Raw genomic sequence first — 24569 nt, 5'->3', positions numbered from 1 at the left:
TTAAAACATACATCACTTTTAAACATGGAAATTAATACTGTGGAGCCATAACCAGTATTGTGCTTGTGTAAAGAGAGTGGTGTGTAACACATGAACGCCCAATTCACTTACTACCTTCTTATTCTGTAACATCTAATTTATGCTTCATGTATTCCACAGGTTTGACCCTGGCAATCTTATGATATATGACCAAGCCAATCATCTTTCGAAACATTTATCTATGTTACAGTGCATCACAGATACCACTGTGTCAGTTGTGCAGATTGAAAAAAAACTTTGATTTGGTACATAAAAGGTAATTGAAAATCATCACTAATCTACCCAGCTATTTAGCTAGAGGGGCTTTCATGACAGCATTTAAACTAAGGTTGTCACAATACCAGAATTTTCTAACCCAGGGGTGCCCAATATGTTGATCATGATCGACCGGTAGATCGTAAAGGTAGTGCAGGTAGTGCAGGTAGATCGCGTTGCATTCAAAAAATTTTTTTAAAATGTTAGTCTATCATATATCCTCCCTATTCATTTGCCACTTGATTGACATACAGGGTGGCCAGTCTGAGATCTCTTTTCTTCTAACACACTGGTCATCGCGCACACACGATCAAAAGCGTGAGCTACTGCAAAACTCTTGCTATCTAAGTGATCTACTTAGCCTTCCAATTTGTATCGACTAAAGAAGGGATTAAAAAAAATTTTTGTTAGGGGTGGGAGGGTATGGACTGGATGTGGAATTGGAAGAGGATTTTGTTTTTCTCACAATGTCACAATTGAAGTGCGTTTGTCTGATCTGTTAATCTATCATTGCTATTCCAAAGAAGTAAAATGTGGAAAGGCACTTTCGAACTGTTCATAAAAACTACGAAATTTACTTCCTTCCGAAAAGCGATCTGAGAAAGAGAAAGGAGAGGGAACTAAAATCGCGGTTAATCGGACAGCCATCATTTTTCCCTCGGCTGAATTCAAAAGCAACGGCAGACACACCTAAACATCGTTCCGGGTGAGTCACTCGATCGTTAAGCATAAGAAATCCTTTCAAGATGGAGAGATGATAAACGATGCCTTCTTTGAAGCAGATGGCTAGGGAGAAATTCCTGCTGAGTTTTCAAGACCCCCTGGCCGGAGAAAAAGGAGTTTCTCCTTGTCATTAAACATGCAGAATACAAGCAACTTAATAACGATCAATGGCCGCTAGCTATCTGACCAAAATGTTGAATGAGCTTAATTTACAGCTACAAGGAAAAGAGAAAACCATGGTCAACATGATTAGCTCAGATAATGCTTTCAAACGAAAAATGCAACATCTGTCCTCAAAGCTGCAGCGCCTTGATTTGGGAAGGCATGTGTGCAACTTGACAGCATACGCTACACAGAGCAGAATGAAAATTGTCTGTTAGATTTTATCTAATGGAAAAAAAGGAACGATTCGAGTGTTGCCCAATGTAGGGGAGTAATAGCGTTTCTTCTTCACAAATGTACTCAAGTAAAAGAAAAAAGTATGGTGCAGTAAAACTACTCTTAGAAGTACAATTTTTTTTTTAAAAGTTACTCAAGTAAATGTAACGGAGTAAATGTAACTCGTTACTGCCCACCTCTGATATTCAGTACATATATAAACTGCTCAAAAAAATTAAAGGAACACTTTGAAAACACATCAGATCTCAATGGGAAAAAGAAATCCTCCTGGATATCTATACTGATATAGACTGGGTAATGTGTTAGGAACGAAAGGATGCCACATCGTTTGATGGAAATGAAAATGATCAACCTACAGAGCCCTGAATTCAAAGACGCCCAAAAATCAGAGTGAAAAATTATGTGGCAGGCTAGTCCATTTTGCCAAAATTTAATTGCAGCAACTCAAAATTGTACACAGCACTTTGTATGGCCCCTGTGTTCTTGTATACATGCCTGACAACATCGGTGCATGCTTCTAATGAGATGACAGATGGTGTTGTGGGGGATCTCCTCCCAGATCTGGACCAGGGCATCACTGAGCTCCTGGACAGTCTAAGGTGCAACCTGGTGGCATTGGATGGACCAAAACATAATGTCCCAGAGGTGTTCTATTGGATTTAGGTCAGGAAAGTGTGGTGGCCAGTCAATGGTATCAATTCCTTCATCCTCCAGGAACTGCCTGCATACTCTCACCACATGAGGCCAGGAATTGTCGTGCACCAGGAGCCACTGTACCAGCATAGGGTCTGACAATGGGTCCAAGGATTTCATCCTGATACCTAATGGCAGCCAAGGTGCCTTTGTCAAGCCTGTAGCGGTCTGTGTGACCCTCCGTGGATATGCCTCCCCAGACAATCATTAACCCACCACCAAACTGCTCATGCTGAATGATGTTACAGGCAGCATAATGTTCTCCATGGCTTCTCCAAACCCTTTCACTTCTGTCACGTGCTCAGGGTGAACCTGCTCTCATCTGTAAAAAGCACAGGGCACCAGTGGTGCATCTGCCAATTCTGGTATTCTATGGTGAATGCCAATCGAGCTGCATGCTGCTGGGCAGTGAGCTCAGGGCCCATTAGAGGACATGGGGCCCTTGGGCCACCCTCATGAAGTCTTTCTGGTTATTTGGTCAGAGACATTCACACCAGTGGCCTGCTGGAGGTCATTTTGTAGGGCTTTGGCAGTGCTCATCCTGTTCCTCCTTGCCCAAAGGAGCAGATACTGGTCCTGCTGATGGGTTATGGACCTTCTATGGCCCTCTCCAGCTCTCCTAGAGTAACTGCTTGTCTCCTAGAATCTCCTCCATGCCCTTGAGACTGTGCAGGGAGACACAGCAAACCTTCTGGCAATGACACGTATTGATGTGCCATCCTGGAGAAGTTGGACTACCTGTGCAACCTCTGTAGGGTCCAGGTATCGCCTCATGCTACCAGTAGTGACACTGACTGTAGCCAAATGCAAAACTAGTGAAGAAACAGTCAGAAAAAATGAGGAGGGAAAAATGTCAGTGGCCTCCACCTGTTAAACCATTCCTGTTTTGGGGGTCAATTTCATTAACACCACAGCAGCTGAAACTGATTAACAACTCCCTCTGCTACTTAACTGACCAGATTAATATCCCATAAGTTTCATTGACTTTATGCTATACTCTGATTAAAAAGTGTTCCTTTAATTCTTTTGAGCAGTATATATATATATATATATATATATATATATATATATATATATATATATATATATATATATATATAATTTTTATTGTAGGTAGATCATGTTGACCTGGTCATTTTAAAAGTAGCTCGCAAGCCGAAAAAGTGTGGGAAGCCCTGTTCTAGCCAATACTAATGCTAGTGAAATTTAACAGTACTCTTTACCTATTCAATACCACAGCAAAGAGAGAAATCTCATTTATTAGAAAAAAAAGTTTTATATTCAAGCACTTTATTGTCATTGCATAACACAACAAAATTACTTGTTGTGACAGCCCCCAGTGTTAAGTGATCAAGTAACCAGAGCAAATTATTATTGCTCAAAGTACAGCATCATAAATTTTTATTGCACCTGTTAATGAATAGTACATTACATCTCTATATATAATCTTCATTTGGATCTTGATCTTTGTTTGTCCGCGAATGAATTAGAAGAAGAAGCACTAGATGGCAGTAGAGAGACAGCTAAAACATAGGGATTGCATTAAGAATCTTCTCCAGGCTTATACTACTGAAGTACTGTAGTACTCCAGTCACACCTCAAAACACAGACATTCAAACTAAACAAATTGTTGTGCTTTAAATTAACTAAAGAGATCTTCATTTAGATCTTGATCTTTGTTTGTCTGCGAATTCCACGCATGCGTAGACCACCTTCCAGTTTAGTACATTGTTGTTACTCACGGATATCAACAATGTGCCGGAATAATGAAAGGGGTGGTGGACAGTGTTACGCTGGTTAGCTCCTGAGGCCTGGATAGAGAATGAGATTGCTGAAGATAAAAGGTATGTGCCTACGTAACATATGAATGAAAGAAAGACAGTGGGTAAAATGAATGACAACGTAACAGCACTTTCTGGAAATTATTATTGTTACGCTGTAGCCGGCAAGTGCTGCGCGTCTCACAGTTGTACCGTGGTTTGCTCACATGTCAGTGAAGTGATCCCTATTTATGCTTTAAAGAGCCTGGATACCTATGTGTCCCCCATTTATAACCATTGCTCCGTGTGTATTGCCTTACTCTTTGGATTGCCACAAAGCAACCTGCGAGATTGGAGAATGGTTGAGAAGGCATCGTGAGAGGAAACGATAGTGTCGTGAAAACGAGACGGACTGTGAAAGGACAGAAGCAGAAATGCTCCCACACCACCACATAATTACTATTCGGACAGTGATTCTGAGTAGGCCGTTCCTGTCGAATCAATGTCCAAGGGTTTTCTTTTGTAATTTTGTTTCCCTTATAAAAAATCATAATGCTGTGCGACGAAGGGCCCAGTTCACGACTGGCAGCCTCGTTTAAACAGGGAGCCCTTCACAGACAACTTTAACACGCGCAACATAGTTGGGTGCACATGGCTAGTATTCTATATTGTATTACATTAGTATATTGCACATTACCAATATAGCTTATTGCACATGTTCAATTAAAAATTATTTCAGACTGAGGAGATTCAGAGTTCAGAAAGTTTATGACAGATGGGGGAAAAAACTATTTTTTAGTCTGTTTGTGCATAAACACGGATTGACCTAAAGTGTCTTCCAGATGGAAGGAGCTCAAACAAAGAATTTCCAGGATGAGTTTTGTCCTTGAGAATGTTTTTGGCCCTTCTCATACAGTGAGTCTTATACAAGAGTTCGAGTGATGGCAGTTCAGTCCCAATAGTGGCCTCTGCTGTTTTTACAACCCAGTGCAGGGCTTCTTTAGCCTTGGTGCAGCTGTTGTACCAGGCCATCATGCAGTTAGTTAAGATGCTCTCTATAGTGCATCTATAGAAATTAACCAATAGCTTCTGCAGGAGGTCAGCTCTCCTTTGCTTCCTGAGAAAATAGAGGCGTTGTTGTTTTTTGCCTATTATAGCCAAGTTGTTGTCAGCCCAGGACAGGTCCTCTGAGATGGTGACTCCTGGAAACTTAAAGTTGGAAACTCTCGCCACAGCATCTGCATTGATTGTTATCGGACTGTGATTGGTCTTTTTAGTGGTCCTAAAGTCCAGAATAACTTCTTTGGTCGTTTTGGTATTTAAGACCAGGTTGTTGGTGTTGTACCATTCTGTCAGATTCTGAACCTCTTCCCTATATGCAGCTTCATTGTTCTCTGTTACAAGCCCAATGACTGTTGTATCATTTGCAAATTTAACAATAATGGTGGTGGATGGGTTGACAGTCATGGGTGAAGAGTGCATAGAGAAGGGGACTTAGTACACATCCTTGTGGCACACCAATGCTTAGGGTAAGGGTGGAGGATGTGTGTTTGCCCATCCTCACAGACTGGGGGCGGATAGTGAGAAAATCCAGTAACCAGTTGCATATGGAGGGAGCAAGTCCTAGTGCATAGAATTTTTCGATCAGCTGGTTAGGTATGATGGTATTAAATGCAGAGCTGTAGTCCATGAAGAGCATCCTAACATAGGTATTGGGCTTTTCCAGGTGCAAGAGAGCAGCATGTAGAGCCACACAGATGGCATCCTCAGTTGATCTGTTTGACCAATAGGCAAACTGGTGTTGGTCTAGATCAGCTGGGATGGAGGCTTTGATGTGTGTGATTATCAGTCGTTCAAAGCACTTTGCAATGGCAGGGGTGAGAGCAATTAGTCGATAGTCATTAAGACAGGTTATCCTCGGTTTTTTGGGAACAGGTACAGTGGTTGTGGACTTCAGGCACAAGGGGACTGCACCTGAGGAGAGAGAGAGGTTGAATATGTGTGTAAATACCTCCGCAAATTGGTCAGCGCAGGCCTGGATCACACGTCCTTGCACATTATCAGGACCTGCTGCCTTCCTTGAATTGATGTGTTCGAGTGCCCACCGCACATTATGTATGTGTACGACCAAAGGCTGTGAGTCTCCGGTCAGCTTGAAGCTAATAGTAACAGTAATTAATATATGGCAGCACAGATGAAGCATAGGTCTCTAAGTCTGTCTGATGAAAAAATATATTCCAGTCTGTTTGTTCAAATGAACAGTTCATATGAACTAGTATAAGTTAAAAGAATAGCCTGCCACCTTCAAGTACATAAAGAATAGTTTTTTATTACAAATAACCTCCATTATTTAGATGAAAATATTGTAATTTTATTCTGTAACACAGTACAAAGTATGTAAATGCTATAAATGCTAACTGTAACAAATTCTTTAAAATAGTGATATAGTCTTATAGTAGTTGCCCAACTATTATTTAATTAAACTAGTACAGGGGGCCCTCGGGTTACAACACAGTTCCGTTCCTACAATTTGGTGTAAGTCGAAACACATCCTAGACTAAGTCACTTACCTATCGTAACACATTTGCAAAATCATAATCTAGAACATAAAAACACAACTAAGCCAGAGAAAAAGGAAAAGGACATAAATATACTGTACTGTACACTGTACTGTAGTAACAGAAAAAATGAGTGAAAAAAAAACAAACTTACCTTTATTCCTTCTCACGTCTCAATTTTTTAAAGTTTATATGAGAGTGAGCGCTGTAAACTCGAAATGTTGTATGTTGAGACGTTGTAACCCGAGGAAACCCCTGTATTGACATTCATTAATATCAAATATTATGAATTTCAAATTGCACATCTTTCCATGCAGAACCCTAGAAGTTTCATGAAAAAATAAATATGGATTAAAATAAGAACTATGGCTGGTTATGTTATGAACTGTCACAGTAACCACTGTTATAATGTTTGGCACTCACAGTACTTGCTTAGTAATATAAATGCATCAGAACAGAAGACAACAGAATCATTAAATTAGATTTTTTTTTGCTTATCACTTTTGCGATAATGTGGACTTTAAAATAATACTAGCAGTGCTATGATGAAATCTAGGTAAACAACATAGACCTCAGTGTATTCAGCGTTAACATTTGCAGTGCACTATGTATTGGAATACATTTTGTAATGCATGTAGTAATTACCCTGTAGGGGCCCGTGGTCACCGCCAGGGGGCACCCCAGTGCCTTTGGAGCCCTGGACCTCCGCACTTCCGCCACACCCGGAAGTACTGGGGGGAAAAGGAGCAGGAACACCCAGAGAGCTTCTGGGGATGCAACCGGCACTTCTGCCACACTGGGGCGTGTCGGTGGAAGATTGCCGAGACACACCTGGAGCACATCCGGGTGATTATAAAAGGGGCCGCCTCGCTTCATTCAGGACTTCAGGACTTGAGTCGGGTGGTAGACGGACAAGGTCTGAAGAGAGAGAAGGCATTGATGTGTTGTGGCCAGGACTTTGGGGGGACTTGGGGACTGTGAGTACTTAGCTGTAAATATGTAACTGTATTATAAATATGTGTGCGGTGATTTAAATGTGTCCAGCTTCCACAGAACACTTTAGCAACACATTATGATGCTAGTTTTTAATAAAATATTTACTTAATTTTAAACAGTCTTCATCTTGTATATAAATGTCCACGCATTGGAAGTGTGTGTGTCTGTCTGGCCCGGAAGTGAGAGGTGCAGTCAGGGTAAGGGTTCCACCTCTGAGGATATGGAAGTGAGGCCAACACGTCGGCAAAACGAAACCTCTGAAGAAAGTCACTTGCTTAGCCTCTAATACAGAAGCGAAGGGAACATGACAGCAAAATGAAACATTGGAAGAAAGACAAAGTTGCTTAGCCGGTAATTCTCAAACGAAGTCGGCAAAATGAAACCTCCTAGGAGAGAGATACCCAGAGTAGTTTTTTTCAATTACCTGACATCTCTACATTTCAATATTTTTTCTGACGATTTCAATAGTTTCTAGGACCCCGGGCTTTATACAGCACAGGCATTCACAGCTAGTATAAAATAATGGTGTAGGTCTTTCAGGTACTTTCTAGATTTGATGTGTTTCCTCCATTAGATTGTGTTGGTTAGAGCCATAGTTTACAGATAGATGTTTTAGAACCCAAGATGTTACCTTGAGCATCTGCTTCAAAGGCAAAGCATTTCTAGACATGGGTGCTCATTGATTGTGGAAAAGTAAGAACCACAGAGGCTCAGGCTACTATTTGCCTATTATATTCTGTACAGTTATACTTCGCATAAGCTATGAAGTGAGATTGGCGCTGCCAGAGAATGACAGTGTAGTATGTGTTGGTCAAGCATGCAAACAAGAGTTTTGGTATACTCAGCATACGTACATGATAGTAAGTCTGAAATAAAAGTACCTTTTTATCATAGTAAATCATTTGATTATTGAACGTGCCAATGCCACTACACACCATTATAAGTTCACAATGGCAATCAACATGAGACACTAAGAGCTTTCTGTGGAATGTTGTGCACACACATTTCAAAAATGCTGAGTAAATTAAGAAATGCAAATTATGAAGTAGGGTTAAGCTTTGATGAAACAAAATGAAGCACCACAAATCAATTACCAATTTTTTTTTATAGTGCATACCGAGTCATTGTTATATGGTAGTAAAATTGATCAGTAACCTTTAGTGTTTCCTGATGGGGGAGATTAATTTACTTTCACTATATAGTGCGACAGCTCTGATTTAAGGATGTGATGCAATTTATAGATCTGATTCATAGTAATTTTAAATAAACTTTTAAAGCATCACTAAATCCCACTGCTGGTGCTATGTCTCGTAACATGAAGTCTCACTTCCCCCCCCTCCGTCAGTCCATGCTTCTGTTTTTCTTTTAAACAAGTGTATGTTTTATGGTGCTGTAGCCTCACTACTATCAGCCATTTTCATTTGTAGTTTTTCCTCAGGCTTTCTCATGTAATTTCTCTACTTGCAGTCAGACTGAGTGTCGTACCTACTTTTATTTTGTAGTACTGTAAAAAACTGGAAACATTAATTTTTCTAGATGTTGGTATCAACCTGGTTCAAAAGTATTGGTTCTTATGACTTTCCTACTTTAAACAGCTGCTGTACATGCAACATTGGCTACTGGTCAAAGAGACTCTATGTCCAGTTACTATTCCGCAAAATGGATTGGTTTGGTAACACAGAGAAAATGCATAAGAAAGGGCAGAGTAGACTCAGTTTTTCCTGTCAGTATACAACATTCCTTTAATGTAGGTAGTGACATACTTTATATGTTATATAACTGTGATAACCAGTATGATTTTCTAAGCTGTAGTGTGCTTGGCTTCAAGAGAGGCCCACTGAATCAATAAGCTAACTAAGAAGGCGTGCACAGTTATAGGTTGCACTTTCGACTCACTAGAGGTAGTAGCAAAGGAGAAAATGAGGATAAAACAATTATGAACAATGCATTCTCTCTGTGATACACTTACATTAATAACATTTAGCAGACTAATTATTAAATATATGTATGTCAAGAAATTCTTCTTGGGCTCTGTCTGTTTATCTGTCTAATAAAAGTCACACAGTATAGAAAAGCACAATATAAAAATAAAGGTTATTTATCACTATTATATATGCACTGTGTCCAATCTTTTTTTTCAAACATTCATGATCTCAACCCCCATAATCCAGTACAGGGCCATTGTACCCTAATGTGGTAACACTGGTTGCAGGGCTTAAATAAATACTGGATAGAACCACATATTTCAAAAGGACTTACTTATCTGCACACTTATTTTTTGTTATTTTTTACATTCTATTGATATTATAGAGGGCGGCACGGTGGCGCAGTGGTAGCGCTGCTGCCTCGCAGTTAGGAGACCCGGGTTTGCTTCCCAGGTCCTCCCTGCTTGGAGTTTGCATGTTCTCCCCGTGTCTGCGTGGGTTTTCTCCGGGTGCTCCGGTTTCCTCCCACAATCCAAAGACATGCAGGTTAGGTGGATTGGTGATTCTAAATTGGCCCTAGTGTGTGCTTGGTGTGTGGGTGTGTTTGTGTGTGTCCTGTGGTGGGTTGGCACCCTGCCCAGGATTGGTTCCTGCCTTGTGCCCTGTGTTGGCTGGGATTGGCTCCAGCAGACCCCTGTGACCCTGTATTCGGAATTCAGCGGGTTAGAAAATGGATGGATGGATGATATTATAGATGACATTACAGTAAAGACAGTGATCATTTTTTAAAATTATAATGGATTAGGTTATATCTGCAATCATTTGGGCCAACCTGGAGTTGCTAGTTAACTAACATGCACATACAGTATAGGCCAAAAGTTTGGACACACCTCCTCATTCAATGTGTTTTCTTTATTTTCATGACCATTTACAGCACTCCATCACTCTCCTTCTTGGTCAAATAGCTCTTACACAGCCTGGAGGTGTGTTTGGGGTCATTGTCCTGTTGAAAAATAAATGATTGTCCAACTAACCTGACTTCTGCGCAACACAACTGCTGGTCCCAACCCCATTGATAAAGCAAGAAATTCCACTAAATAACCCTGATAAGGCACCTGTGAAGTGAAAACCATTTCAGGTGACTACCTGTTGAAGCTCATCGAGAGAATGCCAAGTGTGTGCAAAGCAGTAATCAGAGCAAAGGGTGGCTATTTTGAAGAAACTAGAATATAAAACTTGTTTTCCGTTATTTCACCTTTTTTTTTTAAGTACATAACTCCATATGTGTTCATTCATAGTTTTGATGCCTTCAGTGAGAATCTACCAATGTAAATGGTCATGAAAATAAAGAAAACACATTGAATGAGGAGGTGTGTCCAAACTTTTGGCCTGTACTGTATTTAGGATATGAGTCTTCTATATCCATTTATTTTTTTAACTTAGGTTTTCAATTATATGACTATGGGCAGTGAGACTGTATCCCTGCACTATGAAACTGAAGGCATTAACCCACTCCGGCTTGGATGACAGCCTATTACTGGGAACACTTGTTTGTGCACACTATCCTATACTTGAATTTTTCACTTTTACTGAAAGCATGTCTTAGTGCTGTAGATTAACTCTAGAGTGTCTAGAGAGCCTATGCAAAGATGGGGAAGCTATTCAAAGTCTGCAAAGATTCTGTCCTAGATGATGAATAGAATTGCACAAGCATGGTAGGATAGAAACACTGGCTGTTGTGCCAACATACCTGCCCTTAATCATAACAAAGATAATTACAATGCTGTAAATATTGAAATGCAGAAAATATCTGAATAAATCTATAGTATATAAGGATAAGTGCCTATTAGCTCCCTTAATAGGATCAAGAACAAAATTCTATTAACCATTAGGATTAAATTATACAGCATTTCCATAGTCATGGAATTTTCCAAATTTTTTTTCTCCTGCATTATAATTTTTGTAAATGTGTTAATTACAACAGTCAGACTTACTATACAAATCTCAGCATTCATCTTCCAAACCTGCTTATCCAGAGCACGGTTGCAGAACAGCTTAAGCCTGTGCCAGCAACCATCAGGCGCAAGGCAGGAACAATCCACAAGATGCCAGCCTATCACAGGATGAAAATACGCACACACACACACTCACACATGGGACTATTTAGCATCTCCAGTCCACCTAATCTGCATGTCATTGAACTTTAGGAGGAAACTAGAGGACCAGAGGAAACCCCACAGACACTGAGAGAACATGCAAATTCCAAGCATTGAGCAGTGAGCACCCCACAAAGGTAAACACTTAAGTTAAATTAATGCCATAAATTAAATTGGACTTAACATGTGAAACACCAAATGGGAAGAAAACTTGTTCTTGTATACAGGAGTTTTGACCATCAGCTGTTCGAGCTGCAACCACTAGGTAGCTCACTTTTTATAACCAAAAAAAGATTACCACCCTTGGAGGTATATATTTTTTTTCTTTCTAATACTTACAAGAAAAATATTTGAAAGAGAAAAAAATTGACATCTGGGCACCACAACGATGCTCTTTATTTATTGTATACATAGCTACAGTATGTTTAGTTGTTAGTTTCCACATTCAGTTATCTTAAATTATTTTTATTTCCTCACTAAGGGGGCCAAGTCTCCCTGACGCCTTAGGCGCCCAACCCCCAGTTATGGCAAGAATATTAGTGAAATCTGTAAATGTACAAAAGCAAAATTATTAGTTATTGGAGTCAAAATCACGAAATTCTACAAATATGTAAAAAAAAAATGAATTATTATTTAACCGAGTAAAAATCATGAAATGAGAATAAAATATTTACTCTCTTACCGATTGGAGTATTCCCGTTAAACTGAGGTCCACTATGCTTGATGAGTATTTATAAGAGACTAAATAAACAATCTATTCGTTTTAATTTACATTCTTATAGATAAAAAATTTTTTTTTAAAAATGACTCATTTAAATAACAGGAAAAATCACGTGAAAACTAAAGTGGTATGCAATGGGTCATCATAACTCAACCTTCTTGATATTGTAGTTTATAATTTAATAATGGAATACGAGTCTGAAAATCTAGCAACATAACATTAAAGTTCGTTAAATTCTGAAAAGAATGATACCAAACATATATATGTAGGTTTTAAAATAAGCCCGATTTCAAGTGTGACAAAAAACATGACATAAAAATGTTGCATAAAATCGTTGCACTTTTAGGCTTAGGATTTTATATATTGTCATAAATATGAGACAGAGTCATATGAAGGTTTGGGACAGCCACCCTTATAATCTGGTATCCTGGCTGCAAAAGTAATGATTAGCAAATACAGCACTGATGTGCACAAAACCAAGTCCAAAACAGAACTGTGGGACTAGGGAAAAGGTGCAGGTTTTTAAAGGGGAAGACAAGAAGTGAGATCATATAGATCGGGCTCATGGTCTTCAGCCATTGGTTCAAGTCCAGATGTGACATCACAGGGGCCGGGGCCGGCAAGGTCTTCTTTCATAGGCTTGGTCTCGGAAGTGACGTCAAAAGAGCCAGGTGGGATCTCCCGTGAATGGTCTACAGTAAACAGAGAAAAAGAGTCAGTGCACTCTGCAACATCCTGGCATTCTTCGGAGCTCCCCTTACTCAAGCCCTTTAGCTGCCTCCCATGCGCACGTGTGACAATATATAGAGTAGATTCACTTAAAGAAAAACATACATACTTTCTCTTAACTTATTCCAAAGTTGGTTGCAGTGACAACATGCTGAACTAGGCCACTGCATCCACAGCAGCTTATTCCAATGCAGCCTAATTAATTTCTAGGTTCCCAGGTTGGTTGAGAGGTATATTTACAGTGTGTACTGAATCTATTGTGGGTCTTCACCCAGTGGGCCATACCCAGTACACTTTAAGAGGGAGGTGTCAAGGGAGCTCCTCCTTGAACCGTCACCTTATCGTGGTGGAGGGGTTTGCGTGTCCCAATGATCCTAGGAGCTATGTTGTCCGGGGCTTTATGCCCCTGGTAGGGCCACCCAAGGCAAACTGGTCCTAGGTGAGGGATGAGACAAAGAGCGGTTCAACAAACCTCCGATGAAGAAAAACTTTGGACAACGCTTTCCCTTGCCCGACGCTGGTCACCGGGCCCCTCTGGAGCCAGGCCTGGAGGTGGGGCTCGATGGCGGCGCCTGGTGGCCGGGCCTGCACCCATGGGGCTGCCGGGCACAGCCCGAAGAGGTAACGTGGGTCCTCCTCCCCATGGGCTCACCACCTATGGAAGGGGCCAAGGAGGTTGGGTGCAGTGTGAGTTGGGTGGTGGCGGGCGGGACCTTGGCGGTCTGATCCTCGGCTACAGAAACTGGCTCTTGGGACGTGGAATGTCACCTCTCTGAAGGGGAAGGAGCCTGAGCTAGTGCGCGAGGTCGAGAGGTTCCGGCTAGATATAGTCGGACTCACCTCGACGTACAGCTTGGACTCTGGAACCAATCTCCTTGAGAGGGGCTGGACTCTCTACCACTCTGGAGTTGCCCCGTGAGAGGCCCGAGCAGGTGTGGGCATACTTATTGCCCCCCGACTTGGAGCCTGTGCATTGGGGTTTACCTCGGTGGACGAGAGGGTGGCCTCCCTCCGCCTCGGGTGGGGAAGGGTCCTGACTGTTGTTTGTGCATATGCGCGAACAGCAGTTTGGAGTATCCACCCTTTTGGAGTCTCTGGAGGGGTTGCTAGAGGGCATACCTTCTGGGATTCCCTCGTTTTGCTGGGAGACTTCAATGCTCACGTGGGCAATGACAGTGAGACCTGGAAGGGCGTGATTGGGAGGAATGGCCCCGATCTGAACCCGAGCGGTGTTTTGTTATTGACTTCTGTGCTCGCATGGATTGTCCATAACGAACACCATGTTCAAGCATAAGGGTGTTCATATGTGCACTTGGCACCAGGACACCCTAGGCCTCAGGTCGATGATCGACTTTGTGGTCGTGTCGCCGGACTTGCGCCATATGTCTTGGACACTCGGGTGAAGAGAGGGGCGGAGCTGTCAACTGATCACCACCTGGTGGTGAGTTGGCTTCATGGTGGGGAAGATGCCGGTCAGACCTGGTAGGCCCAAACGTGTTGTGAGGGTCTGCTGGGAACGGCTGGCAGAGTCCCCTGTCAGAAGTAGCTTCAACTCCCACCTCCGCAGAACTTCAACCACGCCCCGAGGGAGGTGGGGACATTGAGTCCAATGGGCCATGTTCCGTGCCTCTATTGTTGAGGCGGCTGACCGGAGCTGTGGCCGCAAGGTGGTCGGTGCCTGTCGTGGCGGCAATCCCCAACCCGTGGTGGACACCGCGTGAGGGATGCCGTCAAGCTGAAGAAGGAGTCCTATAGGACTTTTTGTCCTGTGGGTCTCTGGAGGCAGCTGATAGGTACCGCAGGCCAAGCGGAACGGCTTCGTTGTTGCTGAGGCAAAACTCGGGCATGGGAGGAGTTTGGAGAGGCCATGGAGAACACTTTGGACGGCTTCGAGGAGATTCTGGTCCACCGTCCGCGCCTCAGGAGGGGAAGCAGTGCAGTGTCAACACCGTATATGGTGGGATGGTGCGCTGCTGACCTCACTGACGTTAGGGTCGGTGGGAGGAGTACTTGAAGACCTCCTCAATCCCACTAACATGCCTTCCACGAGGAAGCAGAGCCTGGGGACTCTGAGGTGGGCTCTCCCATCTCTGGGACTGAAGTCACCGAGGTGGTCAAAAACTCCTTGGTGGCAGGGCCCCGGGTGGATGAGATACCGAGTTCCTTAAGGCTCTGGATGTTGTAGGACTGTCTTGGTTGACACGCCTCTGCAACATCGCATGGACATCGGGACAGTGCCTCTGGATTGGCAGACGGGTGGTGGTCCCCTCTTTAAAAGGGGACCGGAGGGTGTGTTCCAACTATAGAGGGATCACACTCCTCAGCCTCCCTGGAAAAGTCTATTCGGGGGTTCTGGGGAGGAGGGTCCGTCGGATAGTCAACCTCGGATTCAGGAGGAACAGTGTGGTTTTCGCCCTGGTCGCGAACAGTGGACCAGGTCTTCACCCTTAGCAGAGTCCTGGAGGGTGCATGGGAGTTTGCCCGACCGGTCTACATGTGTTTTGTGGACTTGGAAAAGGCATTCGACCGTGTCCCTCGGGAATCCTGTGGGGGTGCTCGGGAGTATGGGGTACCGGACCCCTGATAAGAGCTGTTCGGTCTCTGTACAACCGTGTCAGAGCTTGGTCCGCATTGCCGCAGTAAGTCAGCCCGCTTCCAGTGAGAGTTGGACTCGCCAGGGCTGCCCTTTGTCACCATTCTGTTCATAACTTTTATGGACAGAATTTCTAGGCGCAGCCAGGGTGTTGAAGGGGTCCGGTTTGGTGGACTCAGGATTGGGTCACTGCTTTTTGCAGATGATGTTGTCCTGTTTGCTTCATCAGGCCGTGATCTTCAGCTCTCTGGATCGGTTCGCAGCTGAGTGTGAAGCGGCTGGGATGAGAATCAGCACCTCCAAATCGAGAGCATGGTCCTCAGCCGGAAAAGGGTGGAGTGCCCTCTCAGGGTTGGGGGAGAGATCCTGCCCCAAGTGGAGGAGTTCAAGTATCTCGGGGTCTTGTTCACGAGTGAGGGAAGAATGGAGCGTGAGATCGACAGGCGGATCGGTGCGGCATCCGCAGTGATGCGGGCTCTGCATCGGTCTGTCGTGGTGAAAAGGAGCTGAGCCGTAAGGCAAAGCTCTCAATTTACCAGTCGATCTACGCTCCTACCCTCACCTATGGTCATGAGCTATGGGTAGTGACCAAAGAACGAGATCGCAATACAAGCGGCTGAAATGAGTTTCCTCCGCAGGGTGTCTGGGCTTTCCCTTAAAGATAGGGTGAGAAGCTCAGTCATCCGGGAGGGGCTCAGAGTAGAGCCACTGCTCCTCCGCATCGAGAGGAGTCAGATGAGGTGGCTCGGGCATCTGATCAGGATGCCTCCTGGACACCTCCCTGGTGAGGTGTTCCGGCACGTCCAACCGGGAGGAGGCCCCGGGAAGACCCAGGACACGCTGGAGGGACTATGTCTCCCGGCTGGCCTGGGGACGCCTTTGGGGTTCTCCCCGAAGAGCTGGAAGAAGTGGCCGGGAGAGGGAAGTCTGGGCCTCTCTGCTTAAGCTGCTGCCCCGCGACCCGACCTCGGATAAGTGGAAGAGGATGGATGGATGGATGGATGGTGTCAAGGGAGTATTCTTTCTAGTGTATATGCCCATATTAGCTCAACTAGCTCTTCTCAATTTTGAGAGGCAGTAGTTCTATTCCGGGGTTCTCCTGTATAACTGAGCTCCTCATTCTATTTGAGAGCTTGGTAACCCTGCTCATGATCTTTATTTTGGCCCCTTCTTCTCACTTATGTAAGTAAATATATTTATATATATTGATTGCTGGAGGGTTCCCAATCAACTAGAACACAATGTATTTTATTTTATTAGATTTTCCCATCATGATCTTTAGGTCTGTCCTTAATAATGTAAGTAAGTTCAAACAATAAATGATAGCTTCTCAATCATTGTCCCTGCTTTTCCCAGTTATCAGAGCTGGGTTATGTGCAAAGGTGAAATGTTCAGTTCTGTTTTTAAGTTTAAGTTAGGTTTCAAGGTAGCCCATGCTCATATTCACAGAGTATCCCTTCGGTATACCTCAGGCTCATCCTAGGCAGAATTTCCATTCTTTGAAAGTCCAGAATTAAACTAAAGTTGCAGATCTGTGTAGATAGATCCAGGGTGGCAGTGAGGATTTCTTTTATGTTAATTTGTTTGTTATTTTCCCACTCTTTATTCCTTTGTCATCTTTATTTAGTTCAATGACCTTTGTAATTTTGAGAAAGAAGTCTGTTTTGACTCACTGCCCTGGATAAAGGTAGAACACAGAAGTGCCCCTATCACAATGCAGTTTGTATGTACTCTATATGTTTGTGCATTAATTAAAAGGCCACATTGCTAATTTTATTTATTTTGATAGGCACCACATCTGTATTCATATTTAATGTGTCTATTGAAAGAAAGTGCTGTGTTTTATTTTTTATTAAGAAAAATTGTTTTAATGTTTATCTTAATATTTATTAGCCAGACAATATTTCTGAGGCCTTAGACTTTTTAAACCAAACATTGGCCAGTTTAATACCCATTCCTGAACTCTCATGCAACCTTGAACAAGTACTGCATGTAACCTACCTGTGCAACAGTTTCGAAAGATACAATATATATGAAAACAATTGAACTGTGAATCCATATTTGTGAAATGCCCTGTGACAGTGTTCACTGCTAAAATGTTCTACATAAAGGAAAGGTTGTGTGTTATATTTTATCAGTCTTCATTAAGACATATCCTCACTTTATAGTGTATAGGACTGGGATAGTGAAGGATAGTGAAGAGGACTGATGCATACAAATATTTATATTTGATATTGAAATTTTACTTACTTACTAGATGGCTTTCTGAGTTGGAAGGAGGTAGGTGCCCTGAGCAGCCACTGTTGAATGTGAAAATAGCAATTAACTATGAATAATTTTTTGTTTGGTATTTCAATTTACATTAATTGCTTGTAGTTTGCATACTTCATAAGGTTCTTTAGTTAAGCCTATTATTATATTTTGATTTCCTGTTAAGTAAATACCATATTAATTGTCTGCAGTGAACAATTGATGATCTGTTTAAAAATAATAAAAATTTGCTAATCATTAATTATTCTTCATTCGGTACACTTTGTTTTTTAAATAATTTCGCATTGAATGCCATACTGGGACAGCTTGCTGGGGAAGTGGTTATCATTGCTGCCTTACACCTCATGGAACATTTTTTAGATTTCTAGTCTGGTGACCACTTATTTGTGGACAGTGCATGTTCCTCTTGTACATATGTCCCAGTGAAGCACTTTTTAGATTGATTGATGACCCAAATAGATCTAATATGAATGTGTAAGGGTATGTTATGGTCCCATCTAAGCTTCATGGCTTTTGTTTGCTGATGGACACCAGCATCCTACCACTCTAAAATGGAATTGGCAAGTTCAAAGAACAGCTAGGAAGACTGAGGTCACAGTCAGACAACATGTTGTATATTGTACATTGGTGGCACAGTGAAGAGGAATGATGTGTCCCAGTTCTTAGACTCTGGAATATTTTACAACTAGGGTGATGTTATATATGGAGTCGGCATGTTCTCTGTTTATTCATTTTCTCACCAATGAAAACATATGATAGCAAGATGAATGGCAGGGCTAAACTGGCACAGCGTACACAATAAATAAGTATTATCTGGTCTAGGAGAACTTCTTGCATTGTAACTGTTGTTGTTAGAATGAGTTTCAGTTTCCCATAACTCATTACCAATAAAAGCATTTTTGGACAGCAGGCAAATGAATATTTGCATATTTAGAATTATATACAATATATTGTATTTACAATTTCCCTAAACCGGTAAAATAAGTCATAGTTTTATTAAAGAAATCAGTTGTTTCATGATGAAACCAAAATTGACACTTTCATCAAAGAAAAAACAGGACAGAACAATTCTTCACAAACATGAGCCAACTCAATGTGCTCACTGCTGCTTCTGCATTGTAACAAAAAACACAGACAAACATAAAGATTTGGGGCACCCAGAGGTAAACCCCATATAATTGAAAATAAATGTGAGTTATAAATGCTTCAGGTTAAGCACAGGCCAGGCAGGAAGAAGTGGGTCCAGATGAAGAGTGGAAGAAAACAGGCATTAGTAAAAAGCGCCATCCTGTGGATTGGCAAGGAATCGCCACCACCATATCCTCTAAGTTGTCCCCAAGGAGCAGATGTGTGGCAGTATCCCTCTCTTAGCTCAGACCTGCTGAGTCGGACATTCCGAACCATGAGTCAAGAACCTGAGACAAAGCTTTGGGGTTGGCACGAAGAAAGTCCCAGCAATGAATGACTTTAAACCTGTATGGCTGGTGACACACTGATTCAACTCCTTATGCAAAGCCATCTACTAGAAGGATGCAAGGTCTGTAACCAAAGTGAACTCATTGCCAAGCAGGTAGTAACTCAGTTGGCTAATAGCCCATTTGATCACCAAGGGTTCACATTCTACTGATGTATACTTGGTCTCTTGTACCAACAATTTCCTGCTCAGGTACATGACAGGGTGTTCTACACCATCAACACTTTGTCTCAACATGGCACCGAGGCCTATGTCTGAAGCATCGGTCTGGAGATTAAAAGGCACTGAAAATTCAGGACGAGACAGAATAGATGCAGACATAAGGGCCTGTTTCGAGTCATGGAATGCAGCTTCTATTTTATTATCCCATGCTACAGAATTCATAGCCCACTTCTTTGTTAAATCTGTGAAGGGCCCAGGTGTCAAGTAGGTTACGAAATTAAGGTCATTTTTATGGACAAGAAAGAACCAGGTTATTCGGAGTAGGGATTGGGCTCCCTGTCTTTCCATGGTTTTAACAGATTGATATTATATACTCATTTGGGAGGTCGGCATTTCACCAAATAATCCTCCATTTCCTTTCTTTCCTTAATTTTGTATGGGCCCTGCCAATGGGCCAATAATTTAGAATGGAATGGGAAGTGGGAATGACAACCATGACACAGTCTCCCGGGATGGAACTCACGGAGCATCATCCCACAGTTGTAATAGTGGGTGCATGCTCCATATTTTCCTTTAAAGTGGACACATTTTTACAAATCTATCGTGAAATTGCATGATATACAGTATTCAAGAGTATTTATGTAAGGAAGTGCCTCATCCTCCAAACATTATCTTAGAATATCTAACAGTCCCCTGGGTTGTCGTCCATTTAACAACTCAAAGGGAAGAAGCCCATAGAGGCTTATGGGACCATCGGGTAATCAAATAGAATTTGGGGGAGTAACTGATCGCAGTTCCTCCCATCCTCAGTGACCATCTTGCTCAGCATTTGTACAAGCATTTGATTGAACTGCTGTACTAGACTGTCCTTTGGAGGATGATATACTGAGGTATTCACATGCTTAATTTTGAGTAATTTGGCAACCTCTCTAAAAGACTCCAAGATGCAGACATGCACAAAGAACCCTACCAGTTTCTGTTCGATGTTCTTGGAATTGGCAACTCTCAAGAGAATAGCCTTAGGATATTGGGTAGCATAATCTACCAGCACTTATATATTTATGGCCGCAGGCTCAGGACTCGAGCAGTCATATTATGTAGACCCCAATACATTAAAATGGAATATCAATGAGTGACAACGGAATAAGAGGAGCAGGGTCCATCTGAGGAACCTGCCGCAATTGACATTCGGGACATGATGCACAAAGCAGCGGACCTCCTTATTTATTCCAGGCCATAAGAATAAGAGTTTAATCTGCTCTAGTGTTTTCTCAGCTCCCAAATGGGTACCTAGGAGGTGGGCATGAGCTAATTCACAGATCTACTGCTGGTAAATTTGAGGAGCTAACAGTAGCATCCTTACCTCGCTATCATGTTTTGCTACACGATGTAACAAGTCATTGTTGAAGACAAAGTGCAGCCCAGGTTACATGGGCAAACTTTAGGGAATCATTGTTCCAAAGCTCCTTTTTAAACGGAACCGGAATTTGCTGGAATTGGAAAAGTAAATTTACTAAAGGTTCAGTGGGGACCTTAGTAGGCGTGGTAATGGGCTGCTGTGAATCGATGCTATACTGCCAACGTCCTACTGAGTAGCCAAGTCTCCTTGTGTAATTGGTTGAGATTACAGTGTGGAGACAACTTAAGATGGACTTTCACCATCTATGATAAGGCCCAGTGTTTTACTTCGAGTGGTTTGTGCTTCCCTGCTTTTACTTTGCGACCGGTCTTGCCCCAGTATCACAGGGTAGGGTGGACTGCACATAACAGTCAACCTGATCTTACGAGTTAACCCCTGATATGTGACTATCCAGCAGATGGATCTGTACCAATGAGTTTTCCTATTGAAAGCAGGTCAGACTGGTCATACCTGTTTCCCAATGTTGTGGGAGCACTAAATGGCAAGTGACAATAGAAATCTTACTGCTGGAATGAATCATTGCTGCGACTTTGTGCCCATTAACAACAATCACCCCCAGGGAAGGGAAAGGACAAAGGATTGGAGCCCAGCTGCAATTCATTGGCTTGCCGAAGCAAGTGCAGGATGGTATGGTGTGGCCCACCTCCCCATATTTGTAACAGTGGAGGCAGAGTGTGGACTTCTCCCTTGCGACAGGTAGGGTGGTGTATGACTACACATCGGATCTGGAGCTTAGGGCGATGAGCAGACTGTTCCGAGCACTCGACTTGCAAGGCTGCTCGGTGTCACTCTAGGGCTGTGATGAGGCTTTCCATGGCGCTGATCTCAAGTTGTCAGATCAGCCGGGTAAGAAAAGCAGGAAGGGTGTTCAGGAGGAATTCATAAGCCATGACCTCAATGACTTTCTTGGCATCGTTTATCCAACCCCCCCCCCTCCGGCATCAGCAAATGCCAAAATATGCCCCATTGATCAAATGGCTTGGAGCGGGATGGCCAATCTGGGTCAATATTCCACTTCCTATGAGTTCTGCATATTTGCAGGGTTTTCTGTTGAAATCTAAGAGAACAAGGCAGCATTTGAGTTAATCTATGTGCCAACTGCCAACAAGTGTTGCAAGTTCTGGAGATTTAACTATGTAAACTCACTGGATAAAATGATAGGAATGTTTTGCAGTAGTTATGAATTCTAAATCTCCCTTGTAAAAAAACATTTTTCAATTGATTATATTTAAACATGTCAGTTTAATAAAGAGGTTAGATTGAATGCTGACTGTTACTCATCCAATGAAAGATGGTCAGGATGAATTTGGTAATCAAATGTATATGACGACTGACTTATTTCACCTTGGATTAACTCAACTATTTCAATATTTCCAAATCTTTGTGTACTGCTATTAAGGATTGCAAAATTTTTCGGTCCCCCATCCCATATTCACACATTGCTTTCAAGAATATTCTGTTGATATTTTGCTTTTTTTGTAGTTAATGAAATGGACAATCTTCTGTCCATTAGAAGGTGTGATTTACAGCCATGCACAATAATATATAACAATATAAAGTTATCCATGAATATGTGTATTTTTCCAAATATCAAGTATTATACATTTCAGCATAAGTGGGTTTACAACTGTGTCACAACAAATCTCAACCGAGACCAGTGGTGCACTTGGTTAATCTCGTCTGCACAGCTTCAAGTGCTGCTATATCTTTCTTGTAGAGCGGTGACCTGAATGACCTGTTCTTCTCTAAATTTTCTCAGATTCTAATGTTCTGTTTATGGTTTTTCCTGGTTTTAACTTTGTTTGTTGATTTTTGTCTTCTACACTGCACTGTTTTTATTGGATTATTTATTGATTTATTTACTAGTGGAATTGCTCACTTTGTTTTGGACACCTGTTTGCGTGTAATAGTAAGCTCTAAGCACTTTTGAAGCACCTGCTTCTATTGTTTTGTGTCCTCATTTGGCCCAGTCCATCTCAGTTCATGACTATCAATGCCCTGGGTTCAAGGAGGAGTATTCCAACTGTGGGCAACCCAGGCATCAGACTTGATCATTGGCTGTGGTGACATCCAGGGCTACAAAGATAACATTTCTTGGTCACCAAAAAAACATAAAATAATACACTAAGTTTAACAAATGAGAAGAGACCATTCATACCATCAAGCTTGTTTAGTTAGGCAATATCAGTAATAACTAAGATGCCCCAGTATCTTGTACAGTATCATGTTAAAGGCTATCAAGGTTTCTGCTTCAAATACAGGATTTGGCAGTTTGTTCCCGCTTCCCACAACCCTTTGTTTAGACTGGCTTCAGTCTTAAAAATACTCCTCACTAATTTTTACTGGTGTCCACAAGTACATGATTTAATATTTAGTTGAAAAATGCTCTTTATCGATGAAAATTTTGAAGGCCTGAATTACTGTAGGCCTTTTCAGCTTGGGACTAAAGGTACTTGACTCCCTGTGAGCCAGTCAGAATAGGATGTGCCTTTAGACCTGGGATGCACTTCGTTACTATCCTCTGCACTATTTCAAGTGATGCCATGTTTTTTCCTACTGTGGTGACCAGAACTGCAAACAGTACACCAGATGTGGTCTCACTAGAGCATTATATACTCTGAGAATAATGTCACTTGATTTATGACCAACAGTTTTTACAATATAACCTAAAATTTATCAATTTCTCACACTTCCATTTCTAAATTGGCTAATACATCAAATCATTCAATTTTTCCTTCCATTACAGTTCAACCTTATGTTGTATGCTCTTAAACAATAATGATCAAGTATAATCTAGTCAGATTCTGGGAGTTAATAAGATGATAAATGACTATCATAAGAATACAGAAACTGTCAGTTCTGAATCTCTGCAGAACAATCTTGAGTCACAAGTAACTGATACTGTTAGACTAATAATTACTATTGTTTGAAATAAACTTGATGCATTAGGATTAAAAGTCAAGACGGAGGTTTAGAACTTAGGGGTAACTGTTGACTGAATTTTAAATTGCATATTCATCAGACCACTAGGACAGCATTTTTTCACTTAAGAAACATAGCAAAAGTTGGACCTCTTATATCATTGAAAGATGCTGAGAAATTAATTCAAGCTTCTGTTTTCAGTCGACTAGATTACTGTAATGCACTCCTCTCAGGACTACCCAAAAAAGACATAAATCATTTGCAACGAGTGCAGAATGCAGCTGCTAGAATCCTAACTAGGAAAAGAAAATCTGAGCACATTTCTCCAGTTTTGATGTCACTACACTGGTTACCTGTGTCATTCAGAATTTATTTTAAAATACTGCTTATGGTATACAAAGCCTTAGATAATCTCGCTCCATCTTATATATCGGAATGTCTGACACCTTATATTCCAAATCGTAACCTTAGATCCTTAAATGAGTGTCTGATTAGAGTTCCAAGAGCAAAACTTAAAAGAAGTGGTGAGGCGGCCTTCTGCTGTTATGCACCTAAAATCTGGAATTGCCTGCCAATAGGAATTCGCCAGGCTAATACAGTGGAGCACTTTAAAACACTGCTGAAAACACATTACTTTAACATGGCTTTCTGATAACTTCACCTTCATTTAATCCTGATACTCTGTATGTTCAATTTATTATAATAACTATTCATGGTGGCTCTAAAATCCGTACTAACCCCTACTCTCTCTTCTGTTTCTTTACCCGGTTTTC

General features: G+C 41.9%; 1 protein-coding gene across 1 annotated transcript in view; it reads left to right on the top strand.

The window, feature by feature from the left end:
• cryl1 (crystallin, lambda 1) overlaps window positions 1-24569 on the top strand; it is a 158752-nt gene that overhangs the window by 596 nt on the left and 133587 nt on the right. The gene's annotated exons all lie outside the window — the stretch shown is intronic.

The sequence above is a fragment of the Polypterus senegalus genome, chromosome 2, assembly GCF_016835505.1.
Source record: "Polypterus senegalus isolate Bchr_013 chromosome 2, ASM1683550v1, whole genome shotgun sequence".
NCBI lineage: Eukaryota > Metazoa > Chordata > Cladistia > Polypteriformes > Polypteridae > Polypterus > Polypterus senegalus.
The sequence above is the reverse complement of the archived record's forward strand: the minus strand, read 5'-3'. Positions and strand labels throughout refer to the sequence as shown.